General features: G+C 44.1%; 1 protein-coding gene and 1 long non-coding RNA gene across 2 annotated transcripts in view; one reads left to right on the forward strand and one right to left on the reverse strand.

Annotated features, from left to right (window-relative positions):
• LOC121822078 (uncharacterized) overlaps positions 1–15,581 on the reverse strand; it is a 62,355-nt gene that overhangs the window by 30,824 nt on the left and 15,950 nt on the right. The window contains exon 4 of the long non-coding RNA XR_013044120.1: positions 2,501–2,608. This is a non-coding gene — a long non-coding RNA (uncharacterized LOC121822078). The remainder of the gene's footprint in view (positions 1–2,500; positions 2,609–15,581) is intronic.
• The window catches only part of Cmklr2 (chemerin chemokine-like receptor 2), a 44,223-nt gene continuing 40,169 nt past the window's right edge, over positions 11,528–15,581 (forward strand). The window contains exon 1 of the mRNA XM_076550265.1: positions 11,528–11,873. The gene's annotated coding sequence lies outside the window, so the exon portion shown is untranslated. The remainder of the gene's footprint in view (positions 11,874–15,581) is intronic.

Genomic DNA, 15,581 nt, shown 5'->3' on the forward strand with positions numbered 1-15,581 from the left:
AGTTATAATAAGTTTCCAAACAAGAATGCTGATAGTCCTGCTAACAGTAACTACTGGCTGCAGTTCTAAATTTCTTCACAATTCTTTTGTCCCGTGGGATATGTAGGCAAAATACTGTATTTTAAAGTCTCTGAAAGTAATTGTTTTTTCTCTGTGTGGGAAGGCTACCAACACGGTATATTGTTAGGCTCATCAGCTTCAATTTGTTTTCAGTTTTTAAAGGTTGCTCTTTCATTTGATTCAATTCTGTTCGTTTAGTAATGTAAAACAACTTTGGAAACAACAACAAAAGTTATATACTCAGGTACATATAGAAAAGTCTGCCTCTCGCCTCTCTTTTTCTTTTCTAGCCTGTATCCTTTTGTTATCTATGGACAGACTTTTTTGAGACAGGGCCACATGTCTCCCGGGATATCCTTCGACTCCCCATACAGCTGAAGATGGCCTTGAACCCCTCCCACAAGCAGCTGTTCCAACGCCCTGCTCAGTATGTGTATGTTGCCTGCACATGCATGCCTGTGTGTATAGAGGTCAGAGGATAACCTTGGGTGTCATCCTCAGAAATATTAACCACATCCTTTGAGACAAGGTCTCTCATTAACCTGGAGCTCACCAGTCCGGTTAGACTGGTGGCCAGTAAGCCCCCAGGGAGTCCTGTCTCCACCTTCTTTCTCTGAGATCGTAAGTGCACACCACCACATCCAGCTTTTTCCCCCCAAATACTGGGTTCTGGGGGTCAAACTGAGGCAAGTACTTGACCAGTTAAGCCACCCCTCTTAATTCATTCTTATGTAAGTATCCACACACACACACACACACAGAATCATCTTTGTTTTGAGACAGGATTTCATTGTGTATTTCTGGCTGACATGGAACTCACTTTGTAGCCAATACTGGCCTTAAACTCATGGAACTCGCCTGTTTCTGTCTCCAGAGTTCTGGTATTAAAGAAGTATGCCACCACAATTGTTTTTGTTGTTGTTTGTTTGGTTTTGGTGGTTTTGTTTTGGTTTTTTTTTTGTTGTTGTTGTTTTTTTGTTGTTGTTGTTGTTTTGCTTTGAGATGAGACAAGGCCTTATTCTATAATCTAGTCTGGTTTTGAATTTAAGAAAATCCTCCTGCCTTAACCTCCCAATTATTGGCATTGTGTGACAAGTATACATAGGTTTTTTTGTTTGTTTGTTTGTTTGTTTGTTTTCAAGTGTCTAAACTCCCTCACACAGAGGAGCCTCGATGGGTTTTTTTTCCAGGGTTTCTGGCATGTTGGGAAAGCATCAAATAAGAAAGCTAGATGCGCCAGGCGGTGGTGGTGGTGGTATATGTCTTTAATCCCAGCACTTGGGAGGCAGAGCCAGGCAGATCTCTGTGAGTTTGAGGGCAGCCTGGTCTACAGAGTGAGATCCAGGACAGGCACCAAAACTACACAGAGAAACCCTGTCTCAAAATACCAAAAAAAAAAAAAAAAGAAAAAAAAGAAAAAAGAAAAGAAAGAAAAAGAAAGAAAGCTAGCTTCCCAGCCTATATGTTCGTTCTGATTAAGAAACTAACATAACACAGTTCTGAATCCTCTTTTTTTCTAAAATATATCTCAGTGAATCCTATACATCAGAGCATAGAGATATTCTTTATTCCTTTGTCATCTGCAAAGACTCCACTGTATAGGTGCATCAGAATCTCCTGATGTCCATGCGTCTCTTACAGAACAGAATCCAATTACCATGGTTTTTCTTTTACTATCACACACACAGGGAAATTATACTTTTAGAATATAGTCACCAATAACACACAACAAGGACATGATATACCCAGTACTGGCTGTCATTCCAGTTAAATTGGAGCAAGGATTGGATAAGCAGGGCAGACTTGGGGAAAGAAGTGATCACTCTGCTGTGTGTGTTTTTCCACATCAATGAGATCGCTGAGGCTATACATCAAGATACAGTAACAGCAGCAGCACTCTCGGGCTGTGCCAGATGTTCAGAGGCTCAGCTCCTCAGTCAAAAGAGAACTAACTTAAAATGAGACAAGTACACACTGCTGGAGAACCATCCCTTCCCTTGTAATGTTCTTTAAGGACTTAACTAAAAATAATATGATGATAAAACAGTCTAGCTTTAGTTGCTGGGTGACCCCAGGTTCACAGTGGTCCTGTGTCCATCTAAAAACTTCAGTTATCCATCATTTCCTGGTTAAAGGGATAGTCCTTGCAGATGTTTTCACCATTCAAAACCCTTCACACAGAGCTACCGAGTTCATGCCTACTCTTATGATGCACTGGCTGTACTCCTCCCAGCGGGGGGCCCCCACCCCGTCCCCAACACCTCCCAAGAGATGGGGAACCAAGCTCTGAACAGCAGGCATGGGTGCACTTTACTGATTGGACATCATGCCTCAGTGAGCACTGGATGGGGCAGAAAGTAGTTCCGAGCTTGGGTACAGAGCACAAGTATATGATTGCCTTCAGTTCCAGAAATAGAATCAAGAGATTGCAAATTATTACCTGTCACTCTACTTAAGTAGAAGGCCACTCGTGAGCTTCTAGCTTTGTGACATCCACTGGCTTTCCTTCAGGCCTGGGCTTCTCCATCACTCTCCAGCTGACATCCTCCTGAGTAACAGATTCATCAAACAAGCTCATTTTGATGACTATAAAAGTGATCGTCCCTGCTTTCTAGCCCAAGAACAAACAATCTTTTCTCTACCTGGCTTCCCTTTGGAATTGCCCTGGAATATCAGAGGCTATGAACTAAGTCATGGTGATGGGCCAGGGCCTAGGTTAGGCAAACCAACTTATGTGCTTTCTTTTCACTCCATCCTTACAACGACTCTATAAGGTAGACTTTTTGGTTTTTCCGTTCTTTCAAAAACAAGCCCAAGTTACCTCACCCAATGCGACTCTGTTGCCATGACATCCTGAATGATGAAGTGTTAGCTATTTTCAAGGAACTTAAAGAAGTGCAGTGTATCGAGTTTCCCTTTGGTTGGACAACACAGAGCAACAAACTCAAAATAAGAGTGACCTAAGCACATGAGAGCTATATCTCTCAACAGACAAGGAGTTCCCAGCAGGGAAGTTGCTGGCGCTGCACTCCAATGCCTCAAGAATTTCAGGGCTGAGCCTAGGCATGATGATATATGCTTATAAATCTCAGCACATGGGAGGTTGAGCAGGGCAGCAGTGAGTTCAAGGTCAGCCTATGCTATATAGTGAGAGACCTTGTCTCAACCACAAAGAATTTCAAGGTTGGGTACTTAGGATTCTGTATATTTTAAAACCATTTATCACTAACCTCACTTGTCCTTCTCATACAGCTTTCCATCTTTTTTTCTTTTCTTTTCTTTTTTTTTTTTTTTTTTTTTTTTTTTTTGGTTTTTCGAGACAGGGTTTTTCTGTAGCTTTGGAGCCTGTCCTGGAATTCACTCTGTAGGCCAGCCTGGCCTCGAACTCACAGAGACCCTCCTGCCTCTACCTCCCGAGTGCTGGGATTAAAGGTGTGCACCACCACTGCCTGGCTGCTTATCCATCTTTTAAAGGCATATATCCCCAAAGCTGAGCCAACTTTTCTGGAAACCCTGGCTAATGTTTTCTACTTACACCTTTGTGGCCATTTTGAGCTTCCACGGAAGCTATGAAATGCGGTGTCTTCTCTAGGTACATTTCAGCACTAAATAAATTCGTGAGGCTTAATGGTAAGGAGGTGAAATAGATTTCTGTAGCAGAAAATGTAGTCCCTGGCACCAGATGAATAGGTGTGACAGCACCTCATCAATAGGAGGAATAACGAGGTGCAGAGGAGGTGACGTGGGAAAGCAGTAACTGCGGCATGGACACTGGCGGGCCCTTACTCTCTGCATGCTTTATAGGCACGGAGAAAATCTCACAGCACCATTCTGAGACAAAACAAACAAACAAACAAATGAAACAAGGCTTAAAATTAGGCAGAAGATCCGTGCCTGTCATCCTTGCGACAGAAGCGCAAGGTAATCCTCAGTTCCACAGAGAGCTCAGGTCTGGGGTACATGCGCCCTGCAACAACAACAACAAGAAGAAGCAGAATCGGAACCAGAGTTGAAGACTTTCAGAAATATACTTCAAGGCACTCAACCGGCGCACAGAGAAGAAGCCTAGATTAGAACCTGGGTCACCGAAAGCCCAGTTTTGCAGGCCCTCCGCGAGGCTTCCCTCTGGGGCTCTGATCACTATCACAAAGGGGAAAGTCTATTCTACAGAGGAGAGGCCTTGCCTGGAATGTGGCTGGCGCCTTCTCCAGGGCTGTGCCCTTTATCACAGAGCAGCATGACAAGAAATCTGACTCTGCCTTCTCTCCCAGGGAGCAATTTTTTTCATTTCTGGCCAAGTGTACGCTACTCTTTGCATCTGTCATCTTTACATGCACCATGCCATAATTAGGGTACCCGCCCCCACCCCCCCGGCCAGGTAAATTTCCAATAGTGGTTTATAATTCAAACTCTAACTTTTAAAACTTAAAAATTTGAATTGTGTTTACTTATTATTTGGGAGGAGAAACTCTAAAAGCCCATAAGCAATTAACTTTACCCTCTTCCAAATCCTATCTATATGAATAATCACTGGCAATCTTCTCTTTTTAAAAGCTTTTAAACTAAGATACAAAAATGCACATATTTATAAGATACTGTATGCCATTTCAATACATATATACACTGGGTAATGTTTAAACTGAGTTATAAACATGTCTATATCCTCCAACATTTATCATTTCCTTATGGCAAAAACATTCCAAATCCTTTCTTCTGGCCTTTTCCAAGTTATATACCTATCAACATTTTATATAGTCCTGTTCTTTGACAATAGCCTGCCAGAACCTATTTATTCCTACCTAACTGTAACTCAGCGCCAACTGACTCGTCTTTCCCCATGCCTCCCTGCCTGAAGCTCTCCCAAACTCCTGTAGCCACCACTGTAGGCTCAGTTTCTTCAAGGCACTTTTTTGAGACTCCACACACACCTGAGATGACTCAGTGCTTGACCGTCTGTGTCTGGCTTATCTCACTTAACATATCCACCTCTGGCTCCATCAGTACTGCCACAAAAGACGAGATTTCATCTTCCCGTATGGCTGAAGGGGATCAACTGTGTGCACGTAGCACAGTTCCTTTATCTATTTATCAGTGGGTGGACACATCAGTTGTTTTCGTTGCTTGTCTAGGGAATGCTGCTCCAACAGAAACATGTACATGTCTCTTTGGCAAATGTCTTTTTCTCCTTGGATGTGTAGCCAGTGTTCTTCATGTTCTAATAGCACCTGTCTTTTTGGAAGGTGTGTGTTCGTGGTGTGTGTGTGTGTGTGTGTGTGTGTGTGTGTGTGTGTGTGTGTGTGTGTGTGTTGAGAACGTGTACACTACAGCACTCCTCCTACTAAGTAACTCTACTGGGTAATTCATGCTGAAGCAAGGTAATATCTCATTGTGGCTCTGATTAGTATTTCCTGATGAGTATTACTGCAACTTTCTGATAGAATGGCAGGAAAGGAAATCAAACATCAAGTCTGCTTTTTTTATTACCCTCTAAATGCTATAAATTTGCCTGCATCATTGAGGGCTCTCGGCCGCCAGCTGAAGCTATCAACTTGAAATTCTGCTGCTAACCTCTAGAGAATGCAAAGGAAGTTTTTGTCTCTCCATTTCCATGCACTGTATAAGTCAACAAAATTTCTTCTCACTGTGCTCTCTGGATCTCATAAAACTTAAATGGAGAGCATTAAATAGCTCAATGGCAGGGTAACACCAAATCACATTTTAAAAAAATATAGTCTTATTGTACTCAATGTCTTGTTACTGTAATTACAGTACTGCAGATACACTGGATAACACATCCTATCATTATTTCATTTTATGGAAAAGCTTTCTAAAGTTGTTTGTTGACAGATGATACCAGATTCTGTTTCCATTTTGCCTAAATTGTAGCCTGTGCTAGGATTTTGTATTTTACTGTAATATTTCTTAAAATGTGCTTATCTTTCACGATCCAGCTTGATAGTGCTTTATTTCTGTAGAAGATGGACCAGTAATTGCTGAGAAAGTGGTTTGACAGCATGAAACTTCTGTGTTATAGGGTGGCAATGAAGTTGCCACTTTTAAAAACGCCTTGAACAGCATCAGTAGAGCATAGTATTATGTAGTCATTAAAAAGCCTATTCTTTTTTTTTTCCGCTAAAACACAACTCCCATTGAAAAGCATATTTTTTGAATAATATGTAATGACACTGAAAAATGTTCCTGGTGTAAGTGCAATCGGTAGATGTACTCCACGGTCACCTTAATCTCACACAGGCATTTTTAAAAAAATAACAATATACAAGAATGGCAAGACTGAGTTCTCTAAGATGGAGTTAGAGTTAAGGATGATTTTATCTTTATTTTATGGGTTTTTTTTAAAATCTAAGTATTTTAGGATAAGCATGCAACTTTTCTGTAGATTTTTTAAATTATGTGTATGTGAGTGGGGGGGCGGATATCCATAAGAGTGCAGGCATCCACAGACAGCAGAGGTGACAAATGGTCCTGAAGCTGGAGTTACAGGTGGTTGTGTGCTGCTCAGTGTCGGTGGTGCTGGGACTTGGACTCTGGGCCTCTGCAAGAGCAGGACAAGCTCTTAACCACTATGCCATCTCTCTGGCCTTAGCATACAACGTTTAAAACTGAGTCAGGCAACCAGGGCAGGAAGTGCTCATTCTGAGAAGCCATCCTGGCCTACTGAAGAAAGCTGGCACTCACTGCACAGAACTGATGATGGGGATTTGATCCCCTGAACCTACAGGGAAGGGAAGAACCAACTCTCAACTCTTGCAAGTTGTCCTGTGACCTCAACACACCGCTGTGGCATGATGTGTGCTCTGCCTCCCTCTACCTCCCCTGCTCCCCCTACCCACTAATAAATAGAATAAAGGTGTTTTTTTTTTTTTAATCACAAAAGCTCTGCAAGGTGAAAGAGTTCCACACAGCTATTTCCCAACAACCTGACTGCTGAATTGCTGAACTATACATTAAAAAGGCCTGAAGACAGCTGGGCAAGAGGGCTGGCACACGTAGCTCCAGCACTCTGGAGGTAGGAGGAGGCCTGAGCTCAGCTGCAGAGCAAGTTCTGGTCTAGCCTGAACTACAAAGTTAGACCCCCATCCCCACAAAAAGAAAGAAAACATTTGGAGCTGTTTTGTTTAGCACAATGTTCTGTTAGATTTTGGAGTGCAAGGATCAAACCTGGGACCACATTTGTGCCGGGGAAGCATTCTATAATTCATACAGATTCCCAGCCTTCCACAATGTTGAGAGAGAGAGACTGAGAGAGAGAACACACACACACACATAATAGTGAAATAATCTTTCTGTATACTGTGAAGACGTGTCTTTGCCAAGGCGCCTTCTGATTGGTTTAACAAACAGCTAAATGTCCAATAGCTAGGCAGGAAGTATAGGCAGGTGTCTGGGGAGAAAGGAAGAGGAGGATCTAGGCGCAGAGGAGAAGAAGCAGGATGGGCAGTACAAAGATAAGGTAAGAAGCTATGAGGCCAAACATAGTTTAATAGAAATGGGTTAATTTAAGTTATAAGAGCTAGTGGGACAAGCCTATGCTAAGGCTGAACTTTTATAATTAATAATAAGCCTCCGTGTGGTTATTTAGGAGCTGGCTGGTGTGGCAGAGAAAGACCTGTGTATGTATATATACATATACACATACACATGTGTATGTGTGTGTGTGTGTGTGTGTGTGTGTGTGTGTGTGTATATATATATATATGTAACAGGGTTTCTCTGTGTATCCCTGGCTGTCCTGAAACTCACTCTGTAGACCATGCTGACCTCAAACTCACGGAGACCGACCTGCTTCTACTTCCTAAGTGCTGAGATTAAAGGCATACACCATCACCACCCATCGAGAGAACACATTTAATCAAAATCATTACAGAGAGCTCCAGCACAATAAAATAAGGCCGACAGACCTGAGCATATCTTGCTGAGATCATAAAGGATATCAGAATATACCACTCAAATGCTACCTGTGCAGAGATTATTATTATATATAAACAAACACAGGGCAGAAAACTTCCCTTTGTAAAGGTATTTTATGCTGTTCCCTTTTGCCCTCCAGGATAAGAGCTTTTGTTGTTTTTCAGGCAGGGTGAGGCAGAGCCTCTATGTAGTTCTGGCTGTCCTGGAGCTAGGCTAGCCTTGAACTCAGAGAGTTCTGATTGCCTCTGCCTCCTGGGTGCTGGATGAACCACTCTTTTTTTGGGGGGGGGGTATTTTTTCAAGACAGGGTTTCTCTGAGTAGCCCTGGCTGTCTTGGAATTTGCTCTGTGGACCAGGCTGGCCTCGAACTCAGTTGGAATTAAAGACATGTGTGTGCTATCATGCCTGGTTAATTTATTTTTATGAGACAGTGCAGCACTGGCTGGCCTCAACCTTTTGATCCTCCTGCTCTTCACAATGCTTATATGATGCCTGGCAATGGTGGCTCACACCTTTAATCCCAACACTCAGGAGGTAGAGGCAGGAGAATCTCTGAGTTCCAGGCCAGCCTGGTCTGCAAAGCAAGTTCCAGGACAGCTGGGGCTACACAGAGAAATCTTGTCTCAAAAAAAAAAAGTTTATATGTATCAATTTTTTCCCTTTCTTAATACTGCTGCAGGTTGAATCCATACCCTTGACCATGATAGGTAGCCTCCTCTATCATTGAATTCATTCACCCTACTTTCCAATTAATGATTTGCCCACAGATCCCTTGGTTACAGAATCACAGTAATATTTTATGCAAATAATTTCCTGGAAATCAATAACTGGATTTTAAGAGAACTGAAATATCTGCAGAAGGTACAATTTAGGCAACTACTGAATCATAGAATTGCTATTATTACTGCATTATTTTGTTTTGTTTTAATTTAGTGCTGGCACTTGGCCACTAGGGCTGGTTTTTTTTTTTTTTAATTTTAAAAATTACATTTATTTATGTATTGTGCATGAGCGTGCCACAGCACGGGTACAGAGATCGGAGGACAATTCTCAGGGGCTGGTGCTCTCCTTCGTGGGTCCCAGGGACTGGAATCTGGTTTGGCCAGCAGGCACCTTAACCCCGGAGCCTGCTGCTGGTCATATTAACGTCTTGATTCAGGCTTTAATTTTCACACTTAGAAACTGAGAGAAAACACTCTGGAGGCAGAGGCAGGCGGATCTCTGTGAGTTCGAGGTCAGCCTTGTCTACAAAGCGAGTTCCAGGACAGCCAAGGCTGTTACACTGAGAAACTCTGAGTCGAAACAAACAAACAAACCCCCACCCCCAAAAATTTAGAAAAAATAAAATGTTCATCTATGGATCAAAATTTACAATTACCAAAGACAAATTAGTAGACCCTGCACCCCTGGCCCTTCTTACTATTATAAGCTTAAAAATAAATAAATAAATAAAAACTAGGGCTAGAGAGACGGCTTAGTCAGGAAAGCACTTACTGCCCAGGTACAAACAAGGACCTCCGTTTGGAACCCCGTCACCCAGTAAACAGCCAGAAACAAGGGGAACAGATTAAAACCAGTCAGGCAGCGCAGGGACCCCAAAATTCCAATTCTGAAAAAGTCTTTCCAGAAGGCCAAGAGGCCGAAGGAGAGTTCTGGTCCCTTTGTTCTCTACGTGAGGCTCTGTGTTGAGCCTGTGAGGGAGACTGAGGAGGCACGGGACATACAGGGGTGGGCCAGCTGGACAGAACAGCCCATCCCTTCCTGACACCTCACTCACCCCTTACTGCCTTAAATCCTTTAGAAAGCAGGATGGTTTCCCATTCCCAGGGCCCTGCTCCTGCCACAGTGAGCTCTGCCTCCTCTTAATCTTCCCCCATGAACCTATAATAAACCACTCTGACTCCTGAGCTAAAGCCCACCCGAGGTGAGAGAAAGGCCTCCTCCATCAAACTCGAAGACACCTCACATTTCCACACCAGCACAGGAAAGACAGAAACAATCCCTGAAGCCAGCTGAATCTGTGAGCCCCAGCTTCAGGGAGAGACCTGATTTTAAAATAAAATGGAGGCTAGACATGGTGGTGCACACCTTCCAGCCCAGTAGTTGGTAGACAGAGGTCAGTCAGCAAATCTCTGTGAGTTCAAGCTCAGCCTGGACTACAGTGTGAACTCCAGGCCAGTCAAGGTTACTACAGAGAGAGATCCTGTCTCAAAAAAAAAAAAAAAAAAAAAAGCGCAAAAACCAACATTAATAAATAAATGGAAGCTGAGAAGATAGCTCAGTTGACCAAGCATTTGCTGTGTAAGGAGTTTTTTATCCACATAAAAGCCAGGTATGGTGGGGCCCATCTGTGGTCTCCATGTACCAGAGGCAGAGAATGCTAATTTCTGGAAAAAAGGCAAACTCTGGATGGAGCTGAGGACATCGCCTCTGAATGTAAAGCGGAAAGCAAACAAGGAAACATCTGGCATCAGCCCTGGGCCTCCACATGCACTCACACACTCACCCCTACGTGCAAACACGCAAACACACAGGCACACACAACACACACATTCGCAGAGTACATCAGATGAAATCCATGGCGGTTGGGAAGAGCGGCGCACACTTGGGAGCACTTAGGGGGGGGCTGAAGGAGAAGGATCACTGCAGACTCAAAGCCAGCCTGAGCTAGACAGGCTCTGCCAGCAAAACCCTGTCTCAAAATAAATAAATAAATATAATTAAAGCTCCTGGTAATCACATCAATTGTGTAGAATTTAAACAATAAAAGAACTGTTGACATGTGATGGAGAGCAGAAGGACTGGCGTGGGTCTAGTCACTGCTTGGAGTACAGTGAATCCCTTGTATCTGGGTGGACTTGCTGCCTATTTACCTCTTTGATTGTTCTATAGTTAAGCTCCTTAGAGCTGATTTGTTAATTTCATCATCCTTTTCGATGCGTTCAAGTTTTACTAGGGTAACAAGGGAATATGCTTTCCTAATGTTTTATACGCCAAGGTGGGCCTCCAACTCCCCATCACCTTGCCTCAAAAGCTGAAATAGCAGACTTGTTTGCGTTAAGCTCCGCTCAATTCCGTAACGCTGAAGAAATTCAACAGGAAGAGATTTCTGGAAGGATGTAGGGTGGAGACAGCAGTGATAGGAGTGAAGCATGGGGACCCTGAGGCCATGTCTTTGCCTAAAGTGAGAGCAGCCACAATCTAGCCACCTCTTATTGCATCCTCACAGGGACGCTGTCCCAGTGTACCCAGACAAGCTAATTCACTTCATGAGGAATCAATAATCTAAGTGGCTATTTAAGCTGTCTTGATTTTTTAATGTTGGAAGTAAATTCCAATTGTAAAAACCGTACAGTGTAAACAAAATGCACCCACAGCTGTGGTGTGTCCCCAGACTGCCAATGTTCCCAATGAGAAATGTTAAGCCAGCTAAGGCAGTTAAAGCAGAGCCTGAGAAAATGTGCTTCCTTCGCGTCCTTTTCCTCTCCTAAAATGTGCTGTTTTGGAAAAACCCAAATACGCTGACATCATATTTATAATTACCAGAGTTTAATGAGAAAAGTAGCATCATTCAAGTAGGTAGTTGGGAGGGGACTGACCTTTTGAATCAAGGCCAAGGATACGGTCACCTAACTGGAGTACAACAGATTTATTTAGCCACAGGCAGACCGCATTTTCTTTCCCAGGGTAGTTAAGTCAGAAGGTTTGCCTCCCTTGCTTACAAAGGGAGGAAATACTTCCTCTGCTCGGGACAGCTGCAATCAGTTCTCCCAGACAAATCATTAAACCTGAAGGATCCTGAGCCCGGAGCCCAGAAGAGAGGGCTACCCACCCGCTTCCAGTCTCCCAGCCTCCCCACCACTCCAGCACCCACACCTTTCAAGGTAAGTGTTTGTTTGCGCACCCCCTCCACCCCCGCGCGCCCGCCCGCCCGAACCCCAGCTTCACCCTCCCTCCCTCCCTCCCTCCCTCCCTCCCTCCCAACCACTCCTAGGCAAGTGAGTCAGACAGACAGTAGGTAAGAAAATCAATTTAAATCCTTTTATCTAGATCTCATTTGAATTGGCATTTGGCTTATTGTGAAGGCTTATTCAAATTAGAGGCAGAATAGAAGCTGCTGCTCCCCACATTTCCGCCGGGAATTAAAGCCTTGTGTATCTTAGAGAAAAAGATGTAGCTGTCGTCTAACCTCCTCCTCTGCCCCCATCCTCCAGGCTCAGCTCCTCTAGGGAATCATCAAAATTAAAAGCAAGACTTTAGACATGGCTTTGTCCTAGGTGGCCCGTAAGAATTCTTGGTTTAAGCGGAATAAAAATGCCCCTGTGAGGCAGGGCTGCCAGACTTCTGGACGGAACCCCCTAGGGCCACTGCCTCTGTGCCTGTGAATCCATCTCCAACCGTGGAAAGCTCTGCAGGCTTCCAGACTCCCTGCGCCATCAGATAAAGACACCAGACCTCATCCTGTCCCTGCCTGCCGAAAAGCAGCAGGCAGGCCCAAGAAGGGTCCTTAGGAGGTAGTTAGCACCCCAGATAACAGGTGTTTGATTTAAATGTGAGTCCCTCGTTCACTATCAACCTCTTTGTGAGGAATTGTCCCTTTATGTATCTCTTTCCAGGGCTTATGTTCTGATGTTCTGAACTGATTTTCTTTGTTTCTTTTTTCTCGAGCAACAACAGCAAGATTAGGTTTAAGCATTAACAAAAATTAGCATGACCACCACTGACACTCTACCAAAGGTCTATTCCTGACACTATTATCAGAATACTTAGGTGTTTAGAACAAGTTTGCCATTTTAACACCAGGCAAGAAAAGGAAAGAGTAATTACATCCTTGATCATATAGAAAGGGTGGGAAACCAAGTTGCTAACCCCAATGAGGGGACGGAGGGGATACAGCCACTTCAGATCACTGAATTCGATTACTACAAATACACATTTTAAAAAGTATAATATATTCTAATTATATAAAAGTAAACTTTCAAGCATCAATGGAAAACAAGTTATTTTCATGACCAAAATAATGAGAGAGAAGCGCTATGACGTCCCTGGGCCAAGCTGTCCCTAAAGGAATTCAGGAGCACACAAACTCCCTCAAGAAGTTCCTTTACTAATCGCTCTAAACAGGTTGGGAAAGAAGTCAAACTGTCTGGTAGAAGTTACCACCACCCCTTTTCCTCCTACTCTATCAGTTCTCCAAACACCTCTTCTAGTAAGGAGATACAAATCCTGATGGGGAAGTGAGGGCTGGAGAGATGGCTCAGCGGTTAAGAGCATTGGCTGCTCCTCCAGAGGTCCTGAGTTCAATTCCCAGCAACCACAGATCCTGATCGGAAGTCTTTTTAAAGAGTGCTCTGGAGTCGGGGTGTTTGGGAACAAACCGGAAGCCCTAGCTCTGTCCAAAGCAGCTCTCTTTCACGAGGTGTGCGCATGTGTGTGTGTGTGTGTGTGTGTGTGTGTGTGTGTGTGTCTATGGAGGTGTACATGTGGAGGCTAGAGGACAGCTTCGCCGAGTCAGTTCCGTCCTTCCACCCCGTGGGTCAGGGGCTCAAACTCAGGTCCTCAGCTTGGAGGCAAGTGTCCTTAGCCTCTTGCTGAGCCGTCTCAATGGGCCCAAAGAGGTTCTCTTAACAGATCTCCACTCCAGCCAGGGTCCCAAGACAGTCGGGAGGATGTCCTCTGTATGATCACTACTCAAGGGTGAAAGGTCTCTAGTACCTTTAAGCAGGTCCAGAGGCAGATAGTTTTACAGAACCCATCATCAACTGCAAGCCATGCCTTCTTAGACCATCAAGGGGGAAGAGGGGTCTTCAAAGCACAACATGCCGGCACACACTTACAGTCCCATCTCCTTGAGAGGCCAACAAGACAAAGCCAGCCCAGGGAGTGTACAACAACACAACACGAGAGGGTCTCTCCAAACACACAGGAAACTATGGCGCTTACCAAAGATAGATTGGCTTTGGTTTGTTCTGTTATTGTTTTTAAACCACGGCAATTTAAATCACTGCATCTTGGACTAATTTAAAAGCTAAACAAGCGTATCTCAACACTTTTGTTTCAGGTGGTAGCTAATATACAAAGATAAGATGTACATCCCCGGGTTTCAGAGTATGCCGTGTTTAAATTATGCTGGACACCTAGCACACCTGGTGTCTTTTCTCTGGTTGCATTTTTCCAGTCTTTGCTACGGATGCTTCCTGCTCTGTCACAACACACAGCTATGTTAAGTAACCGAAACTTCTGGAAATTCTCCTCAAGAGTGCCTTTTATGGATGAAATTGAGCTTTTGTGTGATTACAGAACACAGACACGGGAAGACACACTGAGTAGCCTAGAGCACTAACAATTATCCCCCTCAGAAAGCACATGAATGCTTTAAGACTGAAGAGAAATATTCCAGGAGCCTTGTGCATGCTTATCGCTGTACAATCAGGGGACTCCCTGAGGGCAAGTTGAAAACGCACGTCTTTCAGGCCCTAGAGGACTCCAGGATCTAGGGCAAAGGGAGAGAGTCTACCAAGTACCTTTACTCACCACCTACCTCCTCTCATGAAACTGACATCTTGTGGTTTTTCTACGGTTGGTTTTAAACAACAAATACACAATCATGTGATTCTGTCTTTTTGTTTGTTTGTTTTGTTTTGAGATAGGGTCTCACTATGTAGCTGTGGCTGGCCTGGAACTTGGTATGTGGACCAAGCTGGCCTTGAACGCATATATGTCCACCTGTCTCTGCCTGACTGCCATGCCCTGCTGTGACCCTGTTTTGGTTTTTCAAGACACAGTTTCTCTATGTAGCCCTGGCTGTCCTGGAACTCGATCTGTAAACCAGGCTGGCCTCGAACTCACAGAGATTCACCTGCCTCTTGTCTCCTGAGTGCTGGGATTAAAGGCGTGCGCCACCACCGCCAGGCTCTCTGTGACCATCTTTAAAGTTGATTTTTTTTAACCACCTAATGATAGTCAGTTTCAAATATCATACAGTCAGGCTCATGGAGCATATAAAAGTCAAGGCAGTTCTTCACAGGGAAGCCAACAGCATCCAAGCTTGCTTACTTTCCATCCCCACACCACCCATCCCTTGAACTTCCGAACTGAGGCCCGCCTCACACAAACACACATCCGACCAGGACCACAGACAGGGGGTGTGACAAGGGGGCCCCAAATCAACTTTTTAATTTCCTTGGAGTGCATGAAGCTCTCTCCCTCCACCTGTCAAAGAAAGTTTAAACTACACCAGTAGGATTTCATCTCTTCGCTAGCAGGTCAAACTGACACCCAGTTTAAAAAAAAACTCCTCCGTCTGGTGAGAGTGCTTGATGGGTAAAGGCACCTGACAGCCTGAGTTCAGTCCCCAGGACCCACATGGTGAAAGGAGAGAAATGACTCCTGCAAACTGTCCTCTGACCTCCACACACACCAAGAAGTCAATGTAAATTAAAAACAAAAAAAAATCTCTCCTCATCCACCCGTACGTTCTTGGTGCATTGACCAAGTCTCCTTTCACATTTTCTGGCTTCCATTCCATGGCTGCCGCTGTAAACCTTGCCTTGTCTTAAGAAAAACCACATCCCCAGATACAGGAGAGGGAG

This window comes from Peromyscus maniculatus, chromosome 13 (genome assembly GCF_049852395.1).
Source record: "Peromyscus maniculatus bairdii isolate BWxNUB_F1_BW_parent chromosome 13, HU_Pman_BW_mat_3.1, whole genome shotgun sequence".
Taxonomy (NCBI): Eukaryota; Metazoa; Chordata; class Mammalia; order Rodentia; family Cricetidae; genus Peromyscus; species Peromyscus maniculatus.